Source organism: Bubalus kerabau, chromosome 4 (assembly GCF_029407905.1).
Source record: "Bubalus kerabau isolate K-KA32 ecotype Philippines breed swamp buffalo chromosome 4, PCC_UOA_SB_1v2, whole genome shotgun sequence".
NCBI classification, from domain to species: Eukaryota; Metazoa; Chordata; class Mammalia; order Artiodactyla; family Bovidae; genus Bubalus; species Bubalus kerabau.
Window position 1 is genome coordinate 37563221 of NC_073627.1, and position 16289 is coordinate 37579509.

Genomic DNA, 16289 nt, shown 5'->3' on the forward strand with positions numbered 1-16289 from the left:
CCAGGGTCAGGGCCATGTCCAGCCTCAGCCCCTTCAACCTTGAGTCTTGATTCTGAGCCTGGTCATTTGACCAGATGACTTTGCTCACAGGGGCTTCCCTTTGGAGAACTTTAGGGTTCTTTCCTGCCAGTGGATCTCTGTTGGAACCATCTCAACTTTCAGAGAGAACTTCATTCATATCAAACAATGTGAAAAAGAATTCAGTCTCAATCTCTTTTCTTCCAGGTAGAGTCTTGGTACTTCAGGCGTATTTGCCCCCTCGTCCCCATCCACCAGCTCTGCCTACAAAGGGAGTGTTGGGATGGGGCTAAGAGAGAAGAGCCTTTGTGGGACCTCAAACGGGTGCTGGTGAGGGGATACTCAAAGCTCAGAGGAGAGTCAAAGAAGGTTTGCTCCCAGGGAGCTATGTTCATTCAGAGAGAAGAAAGCTGGCAGATTCTTGGCCCCTTGCCACCTGTCCCCACCACCTCTGCTGCCTTGATCCCAGCAAGTATCCCCAAGTCAAGCCCAAAGAGAGTCTGCTCAGGTTTCTGTGGGTTGCATAGAATCATCTTCAATCATGAGTACACTTCTAGGAGTGGCTGGTTTTTGTTGTTTAACAAATCTGTGCCATACTGTATGCTTCTTCCTCATTTAAGAGCTCTATCTCATGGACATCTCTGTGGTTCAGTACTTATACCTTGGACTCATTCTTTTTTGGCCAGGCCATTGGCACGTGGGATCTGAATTCCCTGACCAGGGATTGAACGCATACCCCGCTGCAGTGGAAGTATGTAGTCCTAACCACTGGACAACCAGGGAACTCCTTGGGCTTTTTCTTTAACAGCTGCATGGTGCTCCACGTTGGTTTTAACCATTCCTCTGCCAGTGATCATTCAGTTTACACTTTTTAGACATATGATGAATGTTACAGAGAGCATGTTTGTATTTATATCCTTATATACTTGGTGGCTTTATTTCTATGGGTTAAAGTTCAAGAAAAGTTACAAAGGGTGAAAGACCACCAAATAAAAAAACAAGAACAAAATAAAATGAACAGATAAAAACAGTCAACAAAATTAAGTGTCTTTTTTGGTCAGGCAGAAGAACCCACTAGAGAAGACATTAACTGAATTATTCAGGGAGGAGCCTAAGTCAGGGATTTCTGACTGCTTGAAAGGGGCTGTTCTTAATGTTTATGATGATTAAAAGTTGCAAGTTTTACCCTGGAGAGGCTTGAGAGAGTCCACAGGTTTGTACACAGTAGAGACAAGTCCTATTGTTCCAAGGGAGTCTTAAGTTAGGACCACTAGGGATTGGGCAGACCAATGTTACTCAATATTCACAACCATTTAAAATCTGGCTGGTTAGAAAGAGTTGTGGTGAAACATTGTGTCCAGTTTTGCTATCTTCTAGGCACATGCTGGTAAGGTTTCTTTGACATGGAGATTGCTGGGTAGAAGAGTATATGTTGGTCCGGGGGCTTGGAGTTCATTTGTGATATTATGGAGAACAGGTTCAGTAGACAGAAGGAACGCAGATCAGAATGCAGATCAGAGTGTAGCATGCCCTTCAAGAAATAAGGCTGGGGGCTTCCCTGGTGGTCCATTGGTTAAGACTCCATGCTTCCATTTCATGGGGCATGGGTTCCATCCCTGGTCAGGGCACTAAATCCCTCATGCCACATAGCCAAAAACTAAAATAAAAATAAAACTTATTTACAATGTATTACCCTTAAATTTTTTTTTTAAGTAGATCATCTAAAATTCTAAACCTAACAGTGTACTGCAAGCCTGTCATTTATACCCCATTTCAATTAAACCAGAATTTCTTGAAAGAAAGAAAGAAAGAGGGCCAGTCAGGGAACAGAGAGGGGGCCGTGGCTGGTGGTGGGTGGAAAGGTTGAGATGTGGAGGAACAAGAGTGTAAGTGATGAGGGGAAGACCCTGAGGGGGATATAAAATCCAGGAAGTGTGGGGAGGAACTGGCTACAGGCCATGCATTCTCATGGGTGGAGCCACAACATCATCGATTCCATAATGGTTTATGGCCCTTCAAAGGGTCACATACATAAGCAGATACAGGATGGTAAAGGCTTTGTAAGGGGGCAATCACAGAAAAAAGGTAGAGTAACTTGACTTGGGGTGTGATTTCCCTAGGAGTACTCACTGCTTGGTTGCTGATGCAAAAAAAAATCAAAGAATCCAGAACATTATCCTGAGACTCTGTCTGGCAGAGGCTGATGTGAGCCCCTCTCTCATTCTTATCTCCCCAGCATCACTGGTAGAACAGGCAGGGACCCACACTTTTGTGTTACCAATTAGCATTTTATGTAAACCTTGTATCAATAAAGGCCTCTCAGAATCCCTTTCCACTAGATTGACATCTTGAAACTACTTGGATTTACTTGTTCTGATGCTGGTTCTTCTCAACATTTCTGTAAAGACGTTGTAAGGTTAATCCTGGGCCTTTCTCCCGCTCCCACTGCTTATCTCTGTTCCTCAGGGATCCAGTCTCAAACCCTTGGACTCTCTTCTCAGGACTGAACTGCAAGCCCAGACCTGGGGCATCTCAGGCTTGTCACTCCATCTTGGAGAGACAAAGATTAAGGGACAAATGAGTTGTGGGGTTCATCAGAGGGTATAGAGAACACAGAAATTCCACCCCTTCTCTGGGATCCCTGCCAATACCGGAAACCAGCCTAAACTCTTTGTTCTAATTCTACGTATTCAAATTTCTTTTTTTTAAAAATAATCTTATTCATTTATTTTTGGCTGTGCTGGGTCTTCATTGCTGCACGGGCTTTTCTCTAGTTGCAGCACACCAGTTTCTCTTTGCAGTAGCTTCTCTTGTTGCAAAACACGGGCTGTAGAACATGTGGGCTTCAGTGTTTGCAGCACCTGGGCTCAGTAGTTGCAGCTCCCGGGCTCTCGAGCACGAGCTTGCTCAGTAGTCGTAGCACACAGGCCTTGTTGCTCCTCAGCATGTGGGATCTTCCCAGACTGAGGACTGAACCTATGTCTCCTGCATTGGCAGGTGGATTCTTTACCACTGAGCTACCAGGAAAGGCCCAGATTTCTGAATCACACTGATGATTTTCATGTCTTGTCTGCTACTGCTGAATCTCTGCTCCACCCTGTGTTGGACCATGTTTAAAAGTGATCACTAACCCAAAGCTGTTCCTTGTAACAGATTTGTACTAAAGGTTTGAAAAGGCAGTAACCTAGGTGAGGACTAGAGAGAGGCAAGTGAGGCACTTAGCTTGGGTGTCTCAAAACCCGGTAATCAAGGTAAATAGTATTTTAATGCAATATTTGAAAAAAATAAAAATTAGTGCAAAAAATTAATAGTCAACAAAATATCAAAATTTTAAATAATGACAGGATCAGTTGAAAGACTTAATATTATCTATCTCCATGTATTCTGAAATTTTTTTGCAATCATTTGTGGCACCAGAAATTTCTCTCTGATGAACTTGAGCCTCAGCTCATTAACCCAGGGATTAATGGAGGCTGTCTGTTTGCTTTTCATACAGATTTTCAGTCAGTCTTACTGTGTTCAGTCTTAACATGCACCCCTGTCTTCAGGGATCATTGGAACTCTAATTTCTGAGCCTTTTTGGGGACCTGAGCTGATTGCTCCACACATACCCTGGAGCCATTTGACTTTTTAAAAAATCATCCATTATTTTATTTATTATTTTATTTTTTTAATTGAACTTTAGTTGATGTACAATGTTGTGTTAGTTTCAGGTGTACAGCAGCATGATCTAGGGGTGTGTGTGTGTGTGTGCACGTTTTTTTTTTTTTCAGATTCATTTCCATTATGGGTAGAGTTTGCTGTAGGAGGGTGGACTCCAGCATCTATCAGTCTACCATCTTGTAATCAGTATTGAGTATTTATTCACTCCCAAATCCCCTTGTAGAGATGACTGAAAAGATATTTTAAAACAATCTTGTGGCAAACTCTGGATCAAAGAAGCAAAAAGTAGTTTAACCAATATATCCTGCCTTACCAGTTTGTTACAAAATTAGGTCACACTCCTTTCAGTTTTTTCTTTTGGCAACACCATTCCGTGGCATGCAGGATCTCAGTTCTCCAACCAGGGATCAAACCCGTGCTCCCTACAATGGAAGTGTGAAGTCTCAACCACTGGACCACCGGGAAGTCCCTCCTTTCAGTATTTAAACTGTTCTATACCTCCACCCTGCTTGTTATTATATTTTTCCTTCTCTGGGATCCTTCTTCCATGATGATAATTAACAGTTCTATAGTATTTACATTGGGTCAGACATTCTTGTAAGTGCTTTTTACATATATTAGCTCATAATAATTCCAGACTCCTCAGGGAAGTTTTTTTAAAGTATAATGCTTGTTATTATTATCTCGAGGAGAACAAACTCTGAAAGACTGCTCAGTCTGCCAGAGAGGCCTGGGTGTTGTGTGTGTGTTGACTGTCGTTGCCCTTACTCAGATGTGGGTTGTTGGTGAATCTCAGGTTGCCTAATGATTTTGATCCTTGTCTATTAATAAGTGACCCATTGAACACCAGTCAATGACAGTAACATATCCTCCTGGGCAGTGATTTCTTAAGAAGTGGACACATGACCCAGGCTGGGCTAATCAGAGCCAAAGATGCTTGCTTCTGGGACTTGGATGGAAATGGAAAAAATGAAGTCTCTGTGTTTCCATGGTGGCTCCCAAACTTGCAGACTATAGCCCTGTTGACGGCAGTGGCCTCCACTTAAAAAAAACCTAACAGAATACAGCCAACGTCAAGGAAAGCAAAGCTGAATCATGGAGGGAGAGACTGAGTCCTGATGGTATTGTTTGAACCCCATGATTCAGCCACATTTGAGGTCAGATTGCTCCTGGCTTTTCAGATTACAGGAATCAATCAACGTCTTTTCCTTTTTTAAAAGCCACTTTGAATTGACTTTCTGATACATGGATACAAAGAATGCTAATAATGTGAAGTGTAGGGCAGTGACAGTCTGTAGGCTAGAGCACCTGGCAGCTGTGATCTGAGTTTAAGAGAGAGTGACTTAAAACATGATGTTAGCCTGTGAGCGCCATTCTCTCCAGGCAGCCTAGAATATGTATAAGTGGGTTTGGATATGGATTTCTCACTCTCTTTCTAGGGTCCTTTTCCAAGTTGTACTCTTCCTTTTTAAATATTTATTTTTATTTATTTATTTGGCTGTGCCAGGTCTTTAGTTGTGGTGCACAGGATCTTTGATCTTCATTTTGGCATGCAAACTCACAGTTGTGCCAAGTGGGATCTAGTTCCCTGACCAGGGATCAAACCAGGCCCCCTGCAGTGGAAGCTCGGAGTCTTAGCCACTGGATCACCAGGGAAGTCCTGGTACTCTTTTCTTACTTGCTGGGACTTTCTCTTCTCAGGGGCAGGAACCTGGCATCTGGCTTTTTTCCTATTTCTAGAAACTCTCTGGGTGAGTCAGTTAGTTTGAAAGGCCTTGCATTTGGGTATGGGAAGACTGCCCAGTGACTGGCCTTATATTTTTACTTTGAGTCACTATTTAATATTTCCTCTTTCCTCTTATATATAATTGGCAGTAGAAATTCTGGGTGGTTTTTTTTTTCTTCTGAACAACTGTGGTAGGTATTTTTTTTTGAGGGGGTGTGGGTTTTGTCTCAGTGCCTACCTGCCTAGCTTCGAAGGGGTGGCAGGACAGTTCTGCCCACCAGCTGACCTGGATGAGCTACTTTAAAGTAAGTCTCCTTACGAATGAGTGTATCTATGAAACAGAAATAGACTCACAGACATAGAGAATAGGCTTGTGGCTGCCAAGAGTGGGGGTGGGAGAGGGAATGACTAGGAGTTTGGGGTTAGAAGCAAGCTAGTATTTATAGGATGGATAAACAACACTGCCCTACTGCATAGCACAGGGAACTATATTCAGTATCCTCTGATAAACCTTAATGGGAAAGAAAATGAAAATGAATACATTTTATGTATAAGTGAATCACTTTGCTGTGTAGCAGAAATTAACATAACATTGTAAATGAACCATACTTCAGTAAAGAAAAAAGTAGGTCTTCTTAATGTGGCTTCTCTCATTAAATTTGTATTTGTTCACAGTTATTATTCCAGATCTTTTCATCAGTAGGCAGAGAGCAGCTGTCCACTGGTCAACAAGTTTATGTGAGTTTTATAGTAGTATTGGTTATCTTTTCCATTGTTCCTGGCATCTAAAAGCATTTTTATGAGCAGCAGCAATAGTGGGGGGTATATTTTGAGTGTAGTTTTCTAAGTCTCTCTTCCACAAATCCACTCTAGAGCAAGCATACATGAGCACTTTTGTGGTCTCCACCTAACATCAAAAAGCAGCACCTAAAGCCGGTGACGTCATAAAGGTTTTACCGATTCATGTTTCAAAAATGTCACAACTCCTGCTCAGGTTGCAGCATCAACAGTATTTGTATATGAAGCCCAGTGGGTTATTTTATAAAGGAATAAGTTCTTTTTAAAAGGTAAACTTTAATTTTATAATAGTTTTAGATTTACAGGAAAACTGTGAAGGTAGTGTAGAGATTTTGTCATCAATAATTTGCCATTTTTTAGAAAAGTTTTAAATTGAGGGTTCTCTCTGGGGTTTATATGGTGGTGACTCTGTACTTCTGTGTACTAAGTTGCCTGTTTCAGGCGGTGGCTAGATCTCACCCTCTCTCTCTTATAATCAGACTGGATTATATCAAGAAATCCTTATATTGAAAAATCACTTCCCCTCCATTATATTTGTGCAACTGTGGTCACTTTCTGGCTTCAGGTGGCCTACACCATACATAGCTAGTGAAGTAATTGATCAACACGTGTGCCTTGAAGGCTCAGCTCTCAGTCTTTGAGGATGATCTGAGGGTATACAATGTCCGAATATTACCTGGAAAATCTATGCAAAGTGTCAATATTAGCAAGGCTTTTATGTAAATATTGGATATTACAATTGGATGTGACTTTCTCATCCCTCTTATACTCAAATGGCCAAAAAATGCCATATTTTATAATGAAAACAAAATTTAATCTTACTGTACATTAAAATATTTTCTTTTTTCTTTGATTTGATAATCTTCTTTCATTTTATTGTGATCTTAAATCAGATTTGAAAGTGAAAGTGAAGTCGCTCAGTCATGTCCGACTCTTTGTGACCCCATGGACTATAGCCTACCAAGGTTCTACCATCCATGGGATTTTCCAGGCAAGAATACTGGAGTGGGTTGCCATTTCCTTCTCCAGGAGATCTTCCTGACCCAGGGATTGAACTCAGGTCTCCCGCATTGTAGGCAGATGCTTTACCGTCTGAGCTACCAGGGAATCAGCTTTAGTGAGGAATAGTTTCAGTTCAGTTCAGTTCAGTTCACTCCAGTCACTCAGTTGTGTCTGACTCCTTGTGACCCCATGAATTGCAGCACTCCAGGACTCCCTGTCCATCACCAACTCCCGGAGTTCACTCAAACTCACATCCATCAAGTCAGTGATGCCATCCAGCCAACTCATCCTCTGTCATCCCCTTTTCCTCCTGCCCCCAATCCCTCTCAGTATCAGGGTCTTTTCCAATGAGTCAACTCCTCGAATGAGGTGGCCAAAGTACTGGAGTTTCAGCTTTAGCATCATTCCTTCCAAAGAACACCCAAGGCTGATCTCCTTCAGAATGGACTGGTTGGATCTCCTTGCAGTCCAAGGGACTCTCAAGAGTCTTCTCCAACACCACAGTTCAAAAGCATCAATTCTTCGGTGCTCGGCTTTCTTCACAGTCCAACTCTCACATCCATACATGACCACTGGAAAAACCATAGCCTTGACTAGACAGACCTTTGTTGGCAAAGTAATGTCTCTGCTTTTCAATATGCTGTCTAGGTTGGTCATAACTTTTCTTCCAAGGAGTAAGCGTCTTTTAATTTCATGGCTAGGTACAATAAAATGCATTCATTTTAAGTGTAAATTCCCATGAGTTTTGACCTTCTATCTGTAACCACATAAATATATAGAACATTTTTATTAACCTAAAATGTTCTTTTGTGCCCCACACCTGTCAACCTCCTTAGCCCCAGGCAACCACTGGTTTGCTTTCAGTCACTATAGATTAGATTTCTCTTTTCTAGAGTTATATAAATGGAATCATATTTTTAAAATGCACATATATATATGGCTTTATCCACTCAACATTATTTCTTTGTGATTTCTACTTTATTATGGGTATCATTAGTTCATTCATTTTTAAAAACCTTTTATTTTTAAATATTTATAGGTTCACAGGAAACTGCAAAGAGGTCCTTAATGTTAACTATAGTACAAGATCAAAACCCAGAAATTAACACTGGCACAAAAGGTGTATATAGTTGTCCACTATTTCATCATATGTGTAGATTTGTGTAACCACCACTGCAAATGAGATACATAACTGTTCCCTTATCCCAGAGGTCTCCCAGTTTCAGGGCTTCCCAGGTGATGTAGTATAAAGAATCCACCTTCCAATGCAGAAGATGCTAAGGTTTGATCACAAAGAGTCAGATATGACTGAGCACACACGCACGCATCCCTCCTGGTTTCACATTCTCCCTCCTCCCCTCAACATCCCTGATCCTTGGCAACCAACAAATCTGTTCTCCATCTCTGTAATTTTGTCATTTCTAGAATATTATACAAATGGAATGAATAGTATATGGCCTTTTGAGACTGGCTTATTTTTTTTCTCACTCAGCGTAGTGTTCTTGCATCTAGTTGAGTCATGTTTTTTAATCTACTCTATCAATGCCCTTGGCCTCCTCTGAGTCTGGTGGTTAGTGGGAGTGGCACCTTGTTATCACTGGGTGGGAATGGGAGTCTGTGATCACCTTGTGAAGGGAGGCTCCAAGTAGGGATGAAAGTCCTAGATCTCTACCACATCTTCTCCCATACCACCCCAGCAGTACCTTAGAGGTACCTTGTTACACCCAGGCAAGAATGGAGGTCTAGGGACTTCCCTGGTGGTCCAGTGGCTAAGACTCCATGTTTCCAATGCAGGGGCCCTGGATTCGATCCCTAGTCAGGGAACTGGATCCTACATGCTGCACCTGAGAGTTCACGCGCCACAGCTAAAATAAACATCCTGCATGCCACAACTACAGAACCCACATGCTGCAACAAAGACTGGAGATCCTGTGTGCTGCTACTAAGATCCAGGTGCAGCTAAATAAATAAGTAATGAATGTTTAAAAAAAAAAGAAAAAGAGTGGAAGTCTGGGCTCCCCATTCAGCTGATATCAGTGGTGATGGGGCTATGGTTCTTCCCATGGTGTTTGGCTGGAATAGGAAGGAAGGAAGGAGGTTTTTGTCTTGCTGATTTGCCCCTTTTCTATTCTTTTGACCAGATAGATTTCTTGGGGATTATTTTGTTTGTGCCCATTGGTGTTCCAGGTTGGTAGCTTCTCCAGTGTCCAGACTGAGCTATGTGAGGCAAAAAGAAAACCCAGGAAACTCACTGCCATGTTGTTCCCAAGGTCCCTAGCTTGTCTGTCTTATTATCTCTACCTTTTAGAGTCTTAATTTTTTTTATGTATGATGCTCATAGTTTTTAGCTGTACTTAGTGGGAAGTAGAGGAGGAAGTGTATCTATTTCATCTTCCTTCCTTTTTTTTGACACTTTTTTTTTCCTGAGTAATAATCTATTCTATAGAAATACCACAGTTGGTTTATTCAGTTACTTGTCCATGTATGTTTGGATTGTTTCCAATTTGGGGCTTTATGAATAATTCTGCTTTGAACATGATTTAATGCTTCTATGAATATATATCATCAAGGCTTTGTGTGGACACATGTTTTCATTTCTCTTGGATAAACACATGGGGTGAAATTGCTGAGTCATATGGTAATTATATGTTTAACTTTATAAGAAACTGTGAAATTGTTTTCCAAAGTAGTCGTACCATTTGACTTTCCCACCAGCAATGTTCTAGTTGCTCTGCATCCTCACCGACATTTGGTATTGACAGTCTTTTAAGGTTTAGTCATTCCAGTTTTAATTTGCATTTCCCTGGTGACTGATGATCTTGAACATCCTTTCATATGCTTGTGTGCCATTCATATGTCTTCTTTGGTTATGTGTCTGTTAAAATATTTGACCTATTTTGTTTTATTGTGTTGTTTGTCTTCTTATTATGGAATTGTAAAAGTTCTTTATATATTCTGGATGCAATTCTTTTATTAGATACATGTTTTACAGATATTTTCTCCCAGTCTGTGGCATATCTCTTCCCTGTCTTTTGTGTGTGTGTGTGTGTGTGTGTGTGTGTGTGGTTTTCACATATTTATTTGGTGCCATCGAGGAGGGGGCCTCTCCCTGGGTAGTTGTAGGGTGTGGCCTGGTTGATGGTCAGTGAGTACTCGGTGTAGGGACTGAGTGCGGGCGGAATCATAGCGAGGCCCCCAAGGGTGAAGGATGCCGCTAGCACTGCTTCTTTGGCCCAGACATTCTTAAGGAAGGCTGCGATTCTTGTGGTCATCTTGGTCTCGACGGTGGCATCTTCATTGTCTTAATAGTGTCTTTTGAAGTTTTTGATGAAGTCTGATTTATCAGTTTTTTTCTTTCATAGTTGATACATTTTTTGTCTTACCTAAGAAAACTTTACCCAAATCAAAACTAAAAAATTCTCCTATGTTTTTGTCTAAACATATTATAGTTTCAGTTATTACTGAAGCTTATAATTTATTTTGAGTTAATTTTGTGTATGGTATGAGGTAAGGGTTGAGATCCGTTCTTTTGCATTATGTGTGTGTGTGTGTCAGTTGCTTAGTCGTGTTCGACTCTTTGTGACCCCATGGACTGTAGCCTGCCAGGCTTCTCTATCCATGGAATTCTCCAGGCAAGAATACTGAAATGGGTTGCATAAGGATATCCAATTATTCTGGGCTTCCCAGGTGGCTCAGTGGCAAAGAATCTGCCTGCCAATGCAAGAGACGCAAGAGACACAGGTTTGATCCCTGGGTCAAGAATATCCTCTGGGGAAGGAAATGGCAACCTGCTCCAGTATTCTTGCCTGGAAAATTCTGTGGACAGAGGAGCCTAGCAGGTTACAGTCCATTGAGTTGCAAAGAGTCGGACATGACTGAGCATGCACACACATCCAATTATTCCAGGACCTTTTGTTGAGAAGACTAATCTTTTGTTGAAAAAACTGTCCTAAATTACCTCAGAATCTTTGTTCATGATCAATTGACTGTACATATATGGGTCTATATCTGTACTCTATTCCAGTGATTTATACATCTATCCTTATGCCAATATACTGCTAGCAACCAAACACACACACACACTATATATGTTGCTATTCCATAAATTAACATATATTAATATGTAATAATAGAGTAGGTTATCAGTTTGATCCATCCACTGTGTTGACCATTTGCCTAATGATTTGACTAGTTGTTATGGCTATTACCTAGATCTGTTGCTTCATCAAGGATTACAAAATGGTGATGTTCTGTCCTTGCTTTTGTACTTATGAATTGTAATTCTTCTATTCCAATCTATATTTAACAGAAGAAAGGGATTAATCAGGAAGAAAGTGTGCAGTCATTTTTTTGAAGAGTTGGTGGCTCAGTGTAGCCAAGTTAGGTGGTATGGAAAGAACCATTTGTACAAACCCGGGGTACTTTTGGGACTTCCCTCGCAATCCAGTGGTTAAGACTCCATGCTTCCAAAGCAGGGGGTGCAGGTTGGATCCCTGGTCAGGGAACTAAGATCTCACATGTTGTATGGTGCGGCCAGCCAAAAAATAAAAGTAAGACTTGGGGTACTTTCCAAGAGGATCCCCCCTCTCCTTCCTAGGTGGATGCTGGTTGAGCCACAAAAAGGAGGCTGCTTTGTGCTGCTTCCTGGATATGAGGAAAGTGTGGAGAAAGAATTCTTGGGATAATTTGAGTTACACCATCTGGAGATTGGGGAGGTACACAGAAAGGTACCTGATCTTTGCTCTTTCACCTTTCATCCTTTTCCTCATCCTGATTCTGGAGAAGCCAGAGCAGTATAGGTAGGGGAGATGAAGGAAGGGAGAAACCAGAAAGAAAATATTTAAAGTTATAGACTACTCCCTCCACTTTCCTTTTTGTAGGGTTTCTGAGTCTCAAACCTGACCTAGGAGAATGTGAATACGCTTTGAATTGGATGAGAAATGCAAATTTAGTAATAGATTAGACTAGGCCTTTTAATATCTGAAATTATCCTAATTCCAACAGCCAAAGTAACACAACAGGCTATAGGATCTCAGATGCTACTTCTACAAGTCTATTCAGATTTGTGAAAATTCACTGGACTGTATATACATGATATGTATACTTTTCTATGTGTATCTTATATTTTGATAACAATTTAAAAGAAAGCTACAGGTGGTAATATAATCCAGAGGTCCAGAAGGGAGATGCTACACAGCAGGTCTGAGAACAGTGGAAGGTTAAGAAGAAAGAGATTTGGGGATTCCCTGGTGGTTCAGTGGCTAAGACTTTGTCCTCCCAATGCAGGGGGCCCAGATTCAATCCCTGGTCAGGGAACTAGATCCCACATGCTGCAACCATTAATAAGAGTTCTCATGCTGCAACTAAGAACTGGCACAGCCAAATAAATAAAAATAATTTAAAAATAATAAAATCAAAAATAAAATGGGATTTATATATACATATTTGAAAATAATTTTTAAATTTATTTTTGATTGTACTGGGTCTTCATTGCTGCACAGGCTTTCTCTAATTATGGAGAGCAAGGGCTACTCTCTAGTTGTGGTGTGTGGGCTTCTCATTGCAGTGGCTTCTCTTGTTGCGGAGCACTGGCACTAGGGCACCATCGAGTGGGCTCAGTAGTTGGGCTTCCAGGTCCTAGACCACAGGCTCAGTAGTTGTGATGCATGGGCTCAGTTGCTGCACGGCATGTGTGATCTTCCTAGACCAGAGATCGAACCCGTGTCTCCTACATTGGCAGGCTGATTCTTTTCCACTGAGTCATGAGGGAAGCCCTGTATATACATATTAAAAAAAAATAAATAAATAAAGAGATTTTTGATTGTGTCCTATTGAATCCTGCCCTTTTATACTAGTGTCAGGTTAATTATTATCTGACCTTCTATTGTGTCCAGTCTGATGTAGTCAGGAAAATACCAGGAATCTGTGCCCTGCTGGGAAATTCTATCATGAAATTAATGGAAAGGATTCCATACTGGGGAGTGACATTCTGAGCCATTCACTGAAGTTTCCATGTCAGTAGATTGGAGGAGACCCGTGGATTAGGCAACACAGTCAAGAGGCTGTGATGGAAGTTGGGGGTGGACTAGAGCACTGCATGGCGACAAGGATTAAGATGACATTTAGTTTGAATTCCCACCAACAGTGCAAGAAGGTTCCCTTTACTCCACACCCTCACCAGCAATTGATACAGTTACTATGGAGAATAGTATAGAGATTCCTTAAAAAACTAGGAATAAAATTACCATATGACCCAACAATCCCACTGCTGGGCATATGCCCTGAGGAAACCATAATTTAAAAAGACACATGCACCCCAGTGTTTATTGCAGCACTATTTAGAGTAGCTAGGACATGGGAGCAACCTAGACATCCATCAACGGATAAATGGATAAAGAAATTGTGGTATATATATGCAATGGAATATTACTCAGCCATAAAAAGGAATGTATTTGACTCAGTTCTAATAAGGTGGATGAACCTAGAGCCTATTATACAGAATGAAGTAAGTCAGAAAGAGCAAGACAAATATGTATTAACACATACATGTGGAATCTAGAAAGATGGTATGGATGAATATATTTGCAGGGCAGCAGTGGAGATGCAGACATAGAGAACAGACTTGGGGAAGGGAGAGGGTGGGATGAATTGAGAGAGTAGCATTGAAACATACATATTACCGTATGTAAAATTAGATAGGCAGTGGAAATTTACTGTATGACACAGGGAGCTCAAACCTGTGCTCTGTGATAACCTAGAGGTATGGGATGGGGTGGGAGGTGGGAGGGAGGTTCAAGAGGGAGAAGACATATGTATACCTATGGCTGATTCATGTTGATATATGGCAGAAACTAACACAATATTGTAAAGCAATTATCCTCCAATTACAAATAATTTTAACAAGATTACATTTATACCTCCAGCCCACACCTCTCCACCGAGGTTCCCCGTACACAGTTGCCTGCTGTGTATCATCTTTTCACTATTAAAAGACTTATCAGTCTCAACACATTCAACCTGAACTCATGATCTTCCTCCCAAAACCTGATCCTATTCTAATGTTCCCAACCTCTGAATCATTTTCATCAGATATTAGTTATGCATGTCAAAATCTAGAAGTTACTCGTCTCCTCCCCTTTTCCAAGCCTTGTTGATTTTATCTCTTAAATGTCTCTTGAATTCTTTAGTATCCCTGCATCTCCATGATCTTTTCCCCTGTTGAAGTTGTCTGGGCTATTGCAGCAGGACCCTAATTTGTCCACCTTTGCCCACCCCTTCTGACCTGCATCTGGTTCATTTACCACACCAAAGCCAATTGATCTGAATTATTTAGGATTCTTATGGCTGGATCCATTCCCAGAAGGTTTTCATATGTGTTGGCTCCCAGTGCCTCTAGGCTTATGCCCTGCTATATGGATGACTCCGCTGTCAAAATATTGGGCGCCAAAATCACCATGGACAGTGACTACAGCCATGAAGTTAAAAGACTCTTCTTGGAAGGAAAGCTATGACAAACGTAGATAGCATATTAAAAAACAGAGACATCACTTTGCCAACAAAGGTCTGTATAGTCAAAGCTATGGTTTTTCCAACAGGCATGTACGAATGTGAGAGTTGGACCATAAAGAAGGCTGAGAGCCAAAGAATTGATGCTTTCATCAGTTGAAAGAATCGCGGTGCTGGAGAAGACTCTTGAGAGTCCCTTGGACAGCAAGAAGATCAAACCAGTCAATCCTAAAGAAAATCAACCCTGAATATTCATTAGAAGGACTGATGCTGTAGCTGAAGCTCCAATACTTTGGCTACCTGATTCGAGGAGCCAACTCATTGGAAAAGACCCTGATGATGCTGGGAAAGATTGAGGGCAGGAGGAGAAGGGGACGACCAAAGATGAGTTGGTTGGATGGCAACACTGACTCAGTGGACATGAATTTGAGCAAACTCTGAGAGAGAGTGAAGGGAGCCTGGCGTGCTGTAGTCCATGGTTGCAAAATTTGGATACGACTTAGAAACTGAACAACAACAGTCAACATATAGATGGTGTTTCAAGGCATTGGAAATAGATGAGCTTTGCCAAGGATGGTTATGTGAAGAGAAGATGGCCATGGCCAGAATCCTGACCCAGGGGGCACTGCCTGCACCTGGTTGCTAAATAAGGAAGTAGCCAGGATGCCAGGACTCAATCCAGCCTCCTCCACCCAAAAGGGAGTGTCTAGAATATTTGATCAAATCAGGAAGTCTGCCCCTTCCCCATTTTTTTCCCTCCTCTAAGCTTTTCTTTTTTTTTTTTGAAAAGACCCTGATGCTGGGAAAGATCGAAGGTAAAAGGAGTAGGGGGCTGCAGAAGATGAGATGGTTGGATGGCATTACCAACTTAGTGGACATGAGTTTGAGCAAACTCCGGGAGATTGTGAAGGACAGGGAAGCTTGGCATGCTGCAGTCCATGGAGTCACAGAGTCAGACACAACTTAGCGACTGAACTACAAGCTTTTTCTTCTGTGAGGCTTAGGGGCTCTGAGTCACCCGAAGGACTCATTTATCTATTGCTCTGCTCCCAGTGCCAGGTTTCTGGGAATTTGACCTCCCCCAATCCTCAGGTTCATACCCTTTTCTTGGGTGAGGTTGATTGCTTTAGAGATAAGTACCTGACTGTGGCTTGCCAATCCTTCCTTCCCAGGAATTTGGAAGGCTGAGACTTCAGCTCAGACTGATGAGATAAACAGGACTTCCGGTGTCTCCAGAAGCATCTAGTCCCTGATTCCAGACTCTTTTGAGCCTGTTTTTGAGGACCAGCCAGATCTCTGCCCTTGAGTTCTGTGACTAACTCCAGGTCCTTAAAATACAATTTCCTTCACAAATGTAAGCTGGTTTAAGTGGATTTGTATGACCCATATCAAAATACTTCTACTCTATGACTCTCAGGAAACACTGTTTAAATTCCTGTTTATAAGCATAAAAACTCTCTGACATTAGTCATAAAATTGTTTTTTTTTTTCTTTCTGGAGAAAAAGATGGAGATGACAGACTACATATTAAACAAATAGCCACAAAATTCTACCCTCCTTGCAAAAGATAAATGTA